Raw genomic sequence first — 14,202 nt, 5'->3', positions numbered from 1 at the left:
TCCCTGTTTACAGAACAATTCACTATACTATATTCACTATATCTTCCATTTCTTATAGCCCAGAGCATATGTGAAATTTGAGCACTATTTTTCATATGCAAAAATAATTTGAGTAGCCACTTGTGTGTTTATATCAGGACTTACCAGGAGAGGGGGCCATTGCTTTTCTTACATATACCATATGTAGGCCTACATCCATTCATCTTCCAACACCTTAGTTAGAAGGGTAGTTACCACATACTCAGCCAGGTGGCTCTATGTGGTTTGGAAAACAGTCAATAGCAAACATGCAATGCAGCCAATGTTAATATCTGCTGTTCTGTACAGGAAATGCTCAGAATGCATGTGACATCAGTCCCAGAAAATTCAGCCCCACCTTCTCATCTGTGGTCAGTCTATTTTAGGTGCATTAAGTGGTAAATACTTTTTTCATCCACCCCATCCTCTCCACCTCGACACACAACCCCTCTAAAAGGACGTGGTTAGACTCTGCTGGCCTCAGTTTAGCTGCAGAAGCGACGCTGATCTTCGTCCAGTGGAATCATGAAGCCCCATCAGATCTCTGCCTTCTTCCTCTTGATGACAGTGCTGCTGGCTCATAGTAATCTACAGCATCTCACAGCTTTTATCAGGACTTAGTTGGCATCTAAAATTTTAATGATTCATTAAGATTATGAACCCAATTGTGACATGAGTCCAGGTCTGACTAGTTTTTCACTGCATTTCTAATGTACGTATTCAGAGTGGCTGTATATATTTTGTATATAGACTGTATATACATTTTCTGTTCTTCATGTCTGTCCAGATGAGTGCTGTCTTACATACTTTCCGGGATGGCCCTGATACCTGGATATGAAGAGGCCATTGTGAAATGCCCTATACCTGGAATTATGTAAATATTTACTCTTTTCATATATTGTTTTGACCTATTACTGTTTTGAGACTTAAAGTCTTGTGTGCATAATGTCTATAATATGTTTTTTACTTCAGGGATCGATACAAATGATTTTAACAAGTGAGAAGCAGATCCATGTGTTTTTTTCAACTTTTGGACTGTACACCAATATCTGCAGTGAAATTTGTGTCAATCCCAGCAGTTACTGCGTTTAGCAGGTCAAGAAGAAGCTGGATCAGCAGTAACGCCTCCTCTCTGCCTGGCAAAATGAAAAAAGAATGAATTTTATTGCATTTCACCTTCTGCTGTAATTCTCATATAACATTATTTTGTGTCATCATCCAAATCATTTAAGGTTCTGCTACATTTTATACTTCATTATCTTCAGCTTATATGTTTTTAAAACAGTAGTCAAATTTCAGTTGCACTTATATTGCTTTGCATGCATGTAACTGATTAAAGAGTATTGAAAGTTAATGGTGGCTGACTCGGGTTTTTCATTTAAACCGTTTAATTTACAAAACAACAATTCTTTGGTTGGTGGGCATATGAAAAAGACAGTTACAGCTAACAAATGTTGAATGAATGATACAAATACAGTCATGGCCGAAATTAACGGCATCCCTGGACTTTTTCCAGGAAATGCACCATTTCTCCCAGAAAATTGTTGCAATTAGAAATGTTTTGGTATATCAATCAATCAATTTATTTGTAAAGCACATTTAAAACAACTTCCGTTGACCAAAGTGCGGTACAAGTATAGGAAACAAGTCAGTAGGTACTATGCAGTGTTTATAGTTAATTTACAGCGAGTATTAATACAATAAAATACCACTCAGGTACCCAAATCAATGACACAAATCAATAAGATAAGATAAAAATAATACAGTGGTACCTCAAAACTGGAATTTAATCCGGTCAGAACTCTAGATCGAATCCTAAGAAGTTCGAGTTGTGATCGAATTTTCCCCCATAAGAAATAATGGAAAACCAATTAATTGGTTCCCGGCCCCAAAAAATTACACCTAAATATGTTTTTTTTTTTTAAGCATTTAAACACAAAATGAACCGGATAAAACAAGAAGAGCATATACTGTACTAAACACATTTATCAAAACAGTAGTTTGTAAAGTAAGAAAATAAATGCATCCAAACAATGTGTAAAGTTAAAAAAATAGAATGTGTCCTGCCCCAATCGTCCGCACCTTCCGTGTGCCACGCCCCCTCGTTAACCCCGTGTGGAATCCCCCTCTGATCAGCTGTTTCTGGTTGTTGTCATTAGTCCTCTGTATTTAGTCCGCGTTTCAGTTTGTTTCTTCAGTCCGGTCATTGTATTACCTGTAATTAAACCCTGTATTCCCCGATACCCTGACGTCTGCGCCTTTGTCTCCGTTCCGTCCCGCTCAACACGACAATATTATTATAATTAAATGTATTAAAGGTTTATTTTTTAATATTAAAATAATTAATAAGAAATCATTATTTTTAAATGTATTTTATTATATAATAATAATTACTGTTACTGTCTATCATTGTCTAAATGATACAGGTTACAGTCGGGCATATGACTGAAGAATATTTTTGAAATCTTTCATATGTTCTTTTCTCTGTGTTATGTAGCGTGCTGAAACAGAAGATGTTCAACAGGATCTCGTCCACCACACAATAAAAATCTTTGTCTTTAAGAGAGCTGAGCAGGAGGACATCAGCACTGTCTTGGAGGATTCCTAGGAATGAGTGGCCAAGGAAATGTGGCTATGGCTTGTGCAATTTTTCTTGGCCTTATCTATGCACTAAATCTTACTTACCCTAAATCTCTCAGATATGCATTTGAGGCTTTTCAGAAGCTTGGAGTTGGATGCTTGTAAGTTTTCACCCAAAATGATGTCCCTTTAGAATAAATGGTAACAATTTATAATACTGTTCCGTAGTTAACAGGTAAATATGCAGGAAGTAAGCAGCAACAAAGGAGTAGTGCTTCATTAACACCTAAATTGGTACTATTAACTACTAAGGAGTTATGCTTAATTACTCAATAGGTAATAGTGAACTAATTATTATAGTAGTTCGCTATTACTTCATTAGGAACTATTGAGTATTGCTGGTCTCATTGGGAATTATGTACTAACTATGGATTATTTCTAATAACTACTACTTCATTACTCATCAAATGAACAGTGCTTTTTTTTGGACTAACATGAACTTACAGGCTACTGTTCTCAATGGTTTTTGCCATTTTTTTCCTTTTGGAATAACAGGCTTGTTTCTTCCTACTTGTTTGTATGACATACAACTTATTCTACAAAATGTTACTGCCTAAAATATGTATACAGTACCTACATTTTAATTATTTACCTCACTTCAGTCTGTGTGCCAGTGTTCTTTGGTAAGATGGGACACTCGTGCAGTGTGAAAGGCTGCGAATATCAACTTTAGAAGACAAAAAATGCATATTCAGTAATTTTACTTAAACAAAAAACATCTTAGTTGCCTTTATGAAAATGCCGAGAGCAAACACGCATGAAGGGAGATATCGCGTTGAAAGTGATCGTCCGTCTCACCGCTGCGACCCAGGCCACGCGACGCCTCTTTGTTACAGTACCTCCATTATCTGCTGTCCCTATCCTCCTTTCCAAGTGGGAAACCGAAAAAATCTAATGTTCTGGTCCACCTTTCTGCTATTTCTATGCTCGCTCATGCGTTGTATACAACCAAAATGGCTATTTGGCCCACAATACACTGCGGCTATAGTGAGTGTGACGTCAGCGGACAAAGACCGATTGAGTGGACCTGCTGGCTGGACCAAAAACACAAGGATGGACCACTTGGACGCTTGTTCCATGCAGAAAGCAATACCCTGTGTAAATAGTTTTAATGGGATGGATGTGTAATCAATGTAAAGTCATTTGATTTTAAAAATTAAGTTGTGATGTTAATATAACATGTGCTTCAAATTAAATGTTTAAAATGAACTTATGCTGTTGTGTCATGAAGTGTTACATGAATGTTTAAGTGAAACAAATAAGCTATGTTAACATTCAATGTTCTAATTAACGCCTTAAAAAGAACTCAGTAAATGTTTGTGAAATAGAAGCTTACTCAGTAACACCACATTAATTACTAATGAGTTACAGTGTGTTTCACTTTATAATACTGTTCTTGTTCTTTAGTAACTCCTACGGAAGAAGTCAGTAACGCCACATTCATTACTAATGAGTTACAACTAGTTTATGTAGGTCATTAGTAAGACTATTCCTTTTTTACCATGCATACATTAATTTCTTAATGTTTAGAAAAGATCAACAATATGTGGTGGAGCACATCATGTGGCAAAACACGAGTCTCTGATTGACCATCACTTCAGTTGGACTTCAAAGCACAGTTTGAAGAACACTGGCACACGGACTGAAGTGAGGTAAATAATTAAAATGTAGGTACTGTATACATATTTTAGGCAGTAATATTTTGTAGAATAAGTTGTATGTCATACAAACAAGTAGGAAGAAACAAGCCTGTTATTCCAAAAGGAAAAAAATGGCAAAAACCATTGAGAACAGTAGCCTGTAAGTTCCTGTGTCCAAAAAAAGCACTGTTCATTTAATGAGTAATGAAGTAGTAGTTATTAGAAATAATCCATAGTTAGTACATAATTCCCAATGAGACCAGCAATACTCAATAGTTCCTAATGAAGTATTAGCGAACTACTATAATAATTAGTTCACTATTAGCTATTGAGTAATTAAGCATAACTCCTTAGTAGTTAATAGTACCAATTTAGGTGTTAATGAAGCACTACTCCTTTGTTGCTGCTTACTTCCTGCATATTTACCTGTTATCTACGGAACTATTATAAAGTGTTACCGAATAAATTGCTTGCTTAAGTAACCACAGGGATACTCAACTTACTAGAGGTCCGCACCATCACTGAAATCAGGTTGCTTCTCTTGGGACAGAAACCTTCAGACACTGTGGTCTTTGTGCTATCAGGTTGAATACCCCAAGTGTATGAGTTAAGTTCTGTGAAATACTAACAGTAAAGAGTAAAAGTTATATCCTAAAATGCAGTTTTGTGCTGGTTCTTTAGACCACAGTTTGAGTTTTGTCATAATTTGTGCAGTTCAGGTGCAGGCCATCAGTATAGTATGGATAAATGTGGGGCAGTAATATGGCCATTTAAGTTTTTTATTTTGTAATGGTTTTACATTTTGAAAATGTGTATATTTGTTTGGTAGATTTTTATAAAGCAGATTCAGAAACAACATTTTATTTTTGTACATTGTAATAATGCATGCAATTTATTTAATGAATATAAAACCTGCTAAAATGCAACTACTACATTGTGTTAAAAAATAAACCATATGTTCCTACCAATATTGTTGTGATATTGTCTAAATTTTATTAAAGTTATTTATTGAAATGAGAGATTAAGATTTTAATATTTAAAATACCATTTTAAATACCACGTGCAATGCAATAATTAAATGTCATGACCTGCTCGTACGATCCTTCCGTGTGCCACGCCCCCCTCGTTACCTCATGTGAATTCCTGATTGTATTCAGCTGTCCCGTGATATTTCTTAGCGATCCTGTGAGTCCACGTCTGAGTGGTCTGCCATTAACGTGTATACCGTGTCGTGTGCTAGCGGCTTGTGTTTTTCCCCACTAAATCCCGCATTTTGGACTCCCGCTTCCCGACCTTCATTCTCCGGTTCCTGCATGCACAACCAGACGTCACATTAAAAACGTATGCAAAATTAAAATACTGAAATTACTTGGTATAGTTACCTTAAAATAGTAAGTAGAATGAACAGATTTTTATAGATGGTGCTGTTTTTGGACATAATTTATGGGCCTGAAGTTGGAGAGAACAGAGTGATCCAAGTGGCTCCTTTTGATCAGTGGTTGTACTACAGCTTGTTTGAAGGCAGCTGAAACACAGCTGGACATCAGAGATGAATTAATTAAGCCAGCAATATGTGGCCCGATGGAATTCAATACATCCTTGCAAAGGTGTGGTGGAATGGTGTCAAGGGGACAAAAATATGGCTGCAGATGCTTAATTATTTCATTTAAGGTGGAGAGAGAAACTGGTTCAAACTGATGAAAAACAGCTTGGCATGTTGGAGAGGTGGAGGGGTCTAAGGCAGGGATAGATGGAAAACATCTGATATTTGCAATTTCATCTTTGAAAAGGTTAAGAAATTGTTCATAGTGCAGGTGAAGGTTAAACGACAGCAGAATCAGAAGGATTAATCAGACTGTCCAGGGTATTAAAAAGAACATGAGGTTTTTGACTATTGTTTGACACAACCTCTGAGAAATGTTGTGATTTTGTTGCTTTAACTGCTCTCATGCTCCTGAAGGCTGTTTTTGAAGATGTTCAGTGAGACTTGAAGATTGTCCTCCTTCTGCTTTCTCTCAGCACTCCTGCATACGCATCTGAGAGCGCGTGTGGTCTCATTCGAACCACGGTTCAGTCGCTGGTTTGGAGCGTTTAATCCTCGTAGGAGCTACTGAGTCCAGAATATCAGAACATGCGGAGTTGAACAGATCATACAGTTCATTCGTGTTGAGATCACCACAGTTTGCACTGGTACAGAGCACAGAGTCATTAAAGGCAATGGAGAATCGAGCAGCAGTTGAAGGGTTAATGGTGCACACAGGTAGAGCTGGAGCGCGGGGTTTAACGTGGGAGGATGGCAGCATGAATGTAAACAAAACAGCAAAATGGTCCGATATACATGTGTTGTATATATCGACGTCTGACAGATCTAAACGATATGACAGAACAAGGTCTAATGTGTGCCCCTTTACATGTGTCAGGACATTCACTGATTGAGTTAGGTTAAATGAATCAACAAGACTGAGAAACCCATTGACTGATGGTTTAGATTCACAACAGACATTGATGTTAAACTCACCGACAATAAGAAGTCTGTCATTTGGCGCACAAAGACACACAACAGAAAGGCTTTTTAACTGGCTTCAAGTGTGTTTGCTATATTGCCAGCACCTGTTTCTTGCCACAGGTCAGTTCAAACGAGCATCATATACTTGAAATAAAACGATTTACCCGCAATTTTGAAAAGGTGGCCATCATGTCTGAATCCAAAGAGTCATACAGTCGGAACTCATTGGTTAATTCAATAGGCTCTCCAAATATACTGTGTCATTAAGCATTTTCAATTCATGTTCAGTTTTTCAACAGAAGTAAGATGCCTGTTGTCTCATGTACATTTAAGGTTCAGATGAATTGAAGAGTAACTTTAAGACCTTACATGCTATGATGCCTCCAATAAACATTGTTGTTTCAACTCTACATTGAAATATAATAATCTGAAAGTATTTATTATCTTTACTTGGCCTTGCCTTTGGAGATGTGTGTAAAATATGCATTGGATATGTAATTCGATTCTTAGTGTTAGTGTAGCAACAATGCTAACCTGTGCACCACCATGCAGAGTTACCATGCACAAATTTATGAATCATATAAATCAGTCTTAATATCTTCTATAATCTCTAAATTCGATAAATGTATACAGTGACTTATGTACTATTAAAATTTAGTCAAATTTACCAGGTTTTTTTTTTTTATCAATAACCATTTACAGTTTTATTGTATCTGTCTGTAACAGCGTGACAGGTAGCCCATACCAAGGTTTAAAATATTGGGGGGGGGGGGGGGGGCAGCAAAAGGTACCACCTGAGATGGAAAATATTGTCTTTTACTATTGTCTTTTTTTTCTAAAATAAAAAGAAAGTATCAGAAAACAAAAAAATGAAAGGGAACTTGTTCCATAGAATCACCCACTGAAGCTGATGTAACTGTAGAATGTTAGTAAACATGGAGGGAAATTCCCACACATGCATACATCAGTTATGTGTATTTTTCTATGACCGGCACACAAACTTAAGCCCAATTTTCAATGTAACCTTTTTCTCCCACTGCGCTACTCGTTCATCCCAACGGTGTTTAATGGGTTTGAGGTCAGTGTTCTGTTCAGGCCACTCAAGTACTTCCACACGAAACTCACACAACCATGTCTTTATGGATCTTGTTTTGTACACAGGGGCAGAGTCAAGCTGGAACAGAAAAGGGCCTGTCAAAAACTGTTCCGACAAATTTGGAAGCATAGAATTGCCCAAAATGTCTTGGTATGCTGGAGCAGTAAGAGTTCCTTTTACTGGAACTGAGGTCCAGTCCAACCCATGATAAACAACCCCACACCATATTCCTCCTCCACCCAATTTTACACTTGGCACAATGCAGTCAGGCAGGTAATATTCTCCTGGCATCTGCCAAACCCAGACTCGTCCATCAGACTGCCAGACGGAGAAGACACAGATGTTTGTGTCTACTGTACATATATTTTGTTAAATATAAAAGTTTGGGCATGATAATGTTGTATTTTCCATTCTGGTCACATTTAAAACATGAAATGATAGTTTATAATAGAATCTTCAGAAGTATCATATTCCACTGAGTTCCAGTGATTAATGCTGGTAAGCACGTACATCTAAGCTGAGCACATGCTCTCAGCCACACAGTTCAACAATAGCTGTAGCACTGATATATGTGTGTAGGGCTCTGATAATGTGCTATTTCGTGATTTGTGTCGTTATCGGGATGTGAGATTTACAGAGTGCGGCTTTATTGGGGCGCAAGGTAATCTCATAGTCAAACAGTTCAGATCCGAGCCAGAGAGCCAAGACGGAGGGCAAAGTCATAGTCAAGGGGCAGACGAAGGTCGGGCGATGATCGGAGACGATTGGAGGAGCAGGACGGGTATCGGTAGTCAGTGGACAGGCGATAATCAGGCGATAGTAAGCATGGGGGCAGGACGGATCTCGTGGTCTAAGGACAGAAATTGGGTCAAAATATCGGCAAGCAGGTAGACAGATACAGGAACACTGGAACGTGCAGAAATAGCCAAGTAAATTAGAAGAACTAAGAACCACCTGCGTGAAGAGCATTAGACCGGACGGGCTTATGCAATCAGCCGGTTTAAGCAGACCGGGATTCCCCTGAAGGCGCGTGCAAAGTAACTGAGATCACCCGTGTGACGTGTGACAATTATCAGCACAGAGCATGTCAGGAGATGTATAAATAGCCATTTGTTGTCGTATGTGCCCTTGTCTATGTGATATGTGAATCCTGTCCAATCCTCGCGTGTCTTTATACAGTGGATATAAAAAGTGTACACACCCCTTAAAATTCAGTGTTTTTGTGATGTAAAAAATGACATCATGATAAATCATTTCAAAACTTTCCCACCTTTAATGTAACAATTCAACTGAAAAACAAACAAATCTGTTTTGGGGAAAAATATATGAAAAAAAAAAGATACAATAAGCTGGTTGCATAACTGTGCACATCCTTAAACTGATACTTTTTTGAAGCACCTTTTGATTTAAATACAGTCTTATTGGGCAGGAGTCTATCAGCATGACACATCTTCACTTGCCAACATTTGCCCTCTCTTCCTTGCAAAAGTGCTCCAAATCTGTCAGATTGTGAGGGCACCTCTTGTGCACAGCCCTCTTCAGGTCACCCCACCGATTTTCTATTGGATTTAAGTTGCTAGTGGGACAACAACCACCTGTAAACACAAAGGAAGGCGTTCAGGCCCAGGAGTGGATGGCTGGACCTTAGGTCACACTGTAGCATACACTGAAATATGTTTCTCATTTATATACAACTCATTTATAATTGGGTTCTCTTCATCTACTTTGCGGACTTGTGTGAAAATCTGATGATGTTTCAGGTCACATTTATGCAGAAATGTAGACAATTCTATGGGGTTCACAAACTTTCAAGCACCATATTATTTAGGTGCAGCAGCGTCCTCCAAGCCAAAGTCACTGGATCATCTCAGTTTGTGTTGGGGGCTCCAAGATGATCAAAAATATCACTGGCAGTAGGATTTGTTTTTTTATTGGTGACGGACAGGCACCCCTCCAGGGTGTACCCCAGTCACGTGATGGAAATACAGTTAAATCTTTTTTTTTTACTGGTGATGGACAGGACCACATTCCCTATGCCACCCTGTGACCCTGACTGGGATAAGCGTGTAGAGGTTTATATAATCAGTTTTTCTTTGGTACATGGAGGAATCTGATAAGTCACTGAAAGGCAGATTAGGGTATGACTGGATGGGTTGAACCAGAATGAAGTGCAGATTTACTAAGGCTCAGTTTGGCTTCAACACAGACTACGGTAGAATCTGCCAAGTATAGCTTAGTTAGAAGGTTAGTTACCCCTGATTCAGTCAGGTAGCTTCATGTGGTTTGAAAAACAGCCAATAGGAAACATGCAATGCGGCCAATGTTAATATCTGCTGTTCTGTATAGGAAACACCCAGAATGCATGTGATGCATAGTCTCCCTTACTATAGTCTCCCTTACTTTGACTAATTGCATTTATTTCCACCACCTTCTCCTGGGTGGTGCTGCCTGGAGCCCTCAATCTATCAAGATGTCCAGCACACCCTGCAACATGTGACGTCGCCACTACAAATGACGTCCGTGCATCCAGCTCGCCGTTCTGCCTGTGTCATCTTCCTTGTATGACCCGCTCCCTGCCTTCTGGCTGCCTGGCAATTGGAGGCAGTGGTGGCACCGGCTTGTCATCTCCCCCCTGCTCCCCATTTGTGTTTCAGACTTACAGTAGAGCTTAGATCGGGCCCAAAAAATTAAACCCGATCCTACCCGAGCCCGTGCACCTTGTGTCCGAGCCCGACCCGGTCCGACACATTAACTGTAATTATGAGCCCGAGCCCGATTTAAACCCGACTATTTTTTAATACGTGAGCCGTTGTAACAGACGTTCTCAACTACAATTCTAAGTTGTTTGAACTACAGAAATTAGTTTAGATTTATCTTAATGAAAAATGCAACAAGGACGAAGCATGTAAACTGCATTGTTTGTTTATTCAGAATGGATCGCAAATAGATCCGAATGAAAAAAAAACGTGAACAATGATAAACACAGAAAATGAACAAGTAATTAACTTTGGATGGCATATTTAATAAATATGATAAGTTTTAGAATATTTTTAAACAAAATAAATATTTTAAAGCCTATTATAAAACGTAGTGCAAAACAGCTTCATGACCCTAAAAACTAGATTTTTAGCAATGATCTAAAACATGCAAAACGAACAAGAAAGAACTTGACCTAGTCTATAGGCATATAGCAAAATCAATATAAATCGAATAATTTGAAAACACAACAAATAGGCCTATTTTGATATTTTTGATATGCTTGATTTTGTGTTTCCGTATCTGTATTTAGTTCTCACGTCTGCCATGATGGTGATAATAACGAAGCCACTGTCTTTCGAATAAACCGTCGGCTCAGTTAAATGCAAAGGACTCTTGTGCTCGTGTCTTACGGGAGGGAGCTACATTTATAATTATGGCATAGCTCTCCACCCAATTAGGCTAATTAAGTAATGATTTAAAAAAAAAAAAACCACACACAAATGCTTGATCATGGCCCCGCCCAGCCCGGCCCGGCCCGGCCCGAAGATAGTGGCAGGAAATATCGGCCCGACCCGGCCCACGGGTCGGGTCGGGTCAAGTCTGGGCTCGGCCTCGGGCAGAGAATCTAAACTCTAACTTACAGTAACTGTATTTGACTCTCCCTGCCGGCCCCTGGAGGATGGGCTCCCCCTTTGAGTCTGGTCCCTCCCAAGGTTTCTTCCTTCTAGGGAGTTTTTCCTTCACTGTCGCCTATGGCTTACTCACTGGGGGCTTTGGGTGGGGATGCTGTAAAGCGCTTTCAGTCTATTTTTGGTGCTTTAAATGCTAAATGTTTCTTCTTTAATCTTCCATCCACCCCTTCTAGTCACCTGCAGTCACACAACCCCTATAAAAGGTCGTGGTTCAACTCTGCTGGCCTCAGTTTGGCTGCAGAAGCGACGCTGATCTTGACAAACGTCCAGTGGAATCATGAAGCCACATCAGATCTCTGCCTTCTTCCTCCTGATGACAGTGCTGCTGTCCTCCACTCTGGCTCACAGTAAGTCTGCAGCATCTCACAGCTTTTATCAGGACTTAAGATTCATTACATTTCTTTTATATAAGAACCAGGTTACAGACCAAATTGTGAGTTTTTTTGGTGTGCATTATTTTTTATGTATATATTCAGAGCGGCTGTATATATTTTGTATGTAGCCTGTTATACATTTTCTGTTCTTCATATCTCTCCAGCTGGCAGTGGACTAGGTGTGTGCTGTTTTATATACTTTCCTGAAAGACTGAGGATGGACCTGATAGCTGGATATGAAGAGACCAGAGAGGACTGCAGTAAACCTGGAATTATGTAAAATATTTACTCTATTCATGTATTGTTTTGAACTATTACTGCTTTGGAATTTAATGTTTGTTGTGTGCAAAATGTCTATAACAGAACTGACTTGCATTTCGGGATCAGATGTATATGGAGAAGGATTTTAACAAGTGACAAACAGACTCATGTCATTTTATTTTTCATTTTCAGACTTTACACCAAAAAGGGCAAAGAAGTGTGTGTCGATCCCAAAGCTCACTGGGTTCAGGAGGTGAAGAAAAGGCTGGATCAGAACTTCTTTCAGTAATGCCTCCTTCCTGCATGGCAAAATATGAAGAACAATTTTATGAAATTACATTTCAGCCACTTTTTTATTCTCCTATAATATTTTTTCCTGTCATCTTTTGCTGCATAATATATGTCAGTATCTTTAATTTGTCATTTTTTAAAACAGTAGTCTAATTCTCCTGTAACTTTATTTCCTATCTTCCAAATAGTATACATTTTAACTGCATATTATTGTTTAATATCTAAAGTTTTATTTAGCCAGTAGTTAAATTTGAGTTGCACATATACTGTATTGCAAGCATGTTACTAAATAAAGACTATTGAAAGGTTATGGTTCAGGTTTTTCATTTAAATCGTTTAATTTGCAAAAAATAACATTCTTGGTTGGGGAGCATATGGAAAATGCAGTAAGAGAAATATACAATGTAAGAATGAATAATGTAAATGTATGCATGGAAAACAGACACATAAACCAGTGTCCATGCTAACCCCATTCAGAGGGTCCATGCTAACCCCATTCAGAGGGTCCATGCTAACCCCATTCAGAGGGTCCATTCTAACCCCATTCAGAGGGTCCATTCTAACCCCATTCAGAGCTCCATGCTAACCTCAGTCAGAGGGTCCATGCTAACCCCAGTCAGAGCGTCCATGCTAACCTCAGTCAGCGCGTCCATGCTAACCATAGTCAGAGTGTACATGTTACCTTCAGTGAGAGTGTCCATGTTAACTTCAGTCAGAGTGTCCATGCTAACTTCAGTCAGAGCGTCCATGCTAACCCCAATCAGAGCGTCTATGCTAACCCCAGTCAGTGCGCCCATGCTAACTTCAGTCAGAGCTTCCATGCTAACCCCAGTCAGAGTGTCTATGCTAACCCCAGTCAGAGCGTCTATGCTAACCCCAGTCAGAGCATCTATGCTAAACCCAGTCAGAGCGTCCATGCTAACCCTAGTTAGAGTGTACATGTTAACTTCAGTCAGAGTGTCCCTGCTAACTTCAGTCAGAGTGTCCATGCTAACCGCAGTCAGAGCGTCCATGCTAAACTCAGTCAGAGTGTCCATGTTGACCCCAGTCAGAGTGTCCATGCTGATCCTAGTGAGGAGCATCCATGCTAACCCGAGTCAGAGCGTCCATACTAACCCCAATCAGAGCTTCTATGCTAACCCCAGTCAGTGCGCCCATGCTAACCCCAGTCAGAGTGTCCATGCTAACCGCAGTCAGAGTGCCCATGCTAAACTCAGTCAGAGTGTCCATGCTGACCCCAGTCAGAGTGTCCATGCTGATCCTAGTGAGGAGCATCCATGCTAACCCCAGTCAGAGCGTCCATACTAACCCCAATCAGAGCTTCTATGCTAACCCCAGTCAGTGCGCCCATGCTAACCCCAGTCAGAGCGTCCATGCTAACCTCAGTCAGAGCGTTCATGCTAACCCTAGTCAGAGCTCCCATGCTAAACTCAGTCATAGCGTCCATGCTAACCCCAGGCAGAGCGTCCATGCTAACCCCAGTCAGAGCGTCCATGCTAACCCCAGTCAGAGCGTCTATGCTATCCCCAGTCAGAGCGTTCATGCTAACCCTAGTCAGAGTGTCCATGCTAACCCCAGTCAGAGTGTACATGTTACCTTCAGTGAGAGTGTCCATGCTAACTTCAGTGAGAGTGTCCATGCTAACCCCAGTCAGAGTGTCCATGCTAAACTCAGTCAGAGCGTCCATGCTAACCCCAGTCAGAGC

General features: G+C 39.8%; 2 long non-coding RNA genes across 2 annotated transcripts; both read left to right on the top strand.

Moving 5' to 3' along the window:
* Nucleotides 1–626: 626 nt before the first annotated feature.
* Nucleotides 627–1,372, top strand: LOC140586294 (uncharacterized). The gene is made up of 2 exons (XR_011988157.1): nucleotides 627–892; nucleotides 991–1,372. It is a non-coding gene; the product is annotated as an uncharacterized lncRNA (long non-coding RNA).
* A 10,485-nt stretch (nucleotides 1,373–11,857) lies between these two features.
* LOC140586317 (uncharacterized) lies at nucleotides 11,858–12,807 on the top strand. Its single transcript, XR_011988171.1, has 3 exons — nucleotides 11,858–11,918; nucleotides 12,110–12,221; nucleotides 12,399–12,807. It is a non-coding gene; the product is annotated as an uncharacterized lncRNA (long non-coding RNA).
* The last annotated feature ends 1,395 nt before the right edge of the window (nucleotides 12,808–14,202 follow it).

This window comes from Paramormyrops kingsleyae, unplaced genomic scaffold, assembly GCF_048594095.1.
Source record: "Paramormyrops kingsleyae isolate MSU_618 unplaced genomic scaffold, PKINGS_0.4 ups38, whole genome shotgun sequence".
NCBI classification, from domain to species: Eukaryota; Metazoa; Chordata; class Actinopteri; order Osteoglossiformes; family Mormyridae; genus Paramormyrops; species Paramormyrops kingsleyae.
Note: the sequence above shows the minus strand (reverse complement) of the source record. Positions and strands in the feature narration are given on the sequence as shown.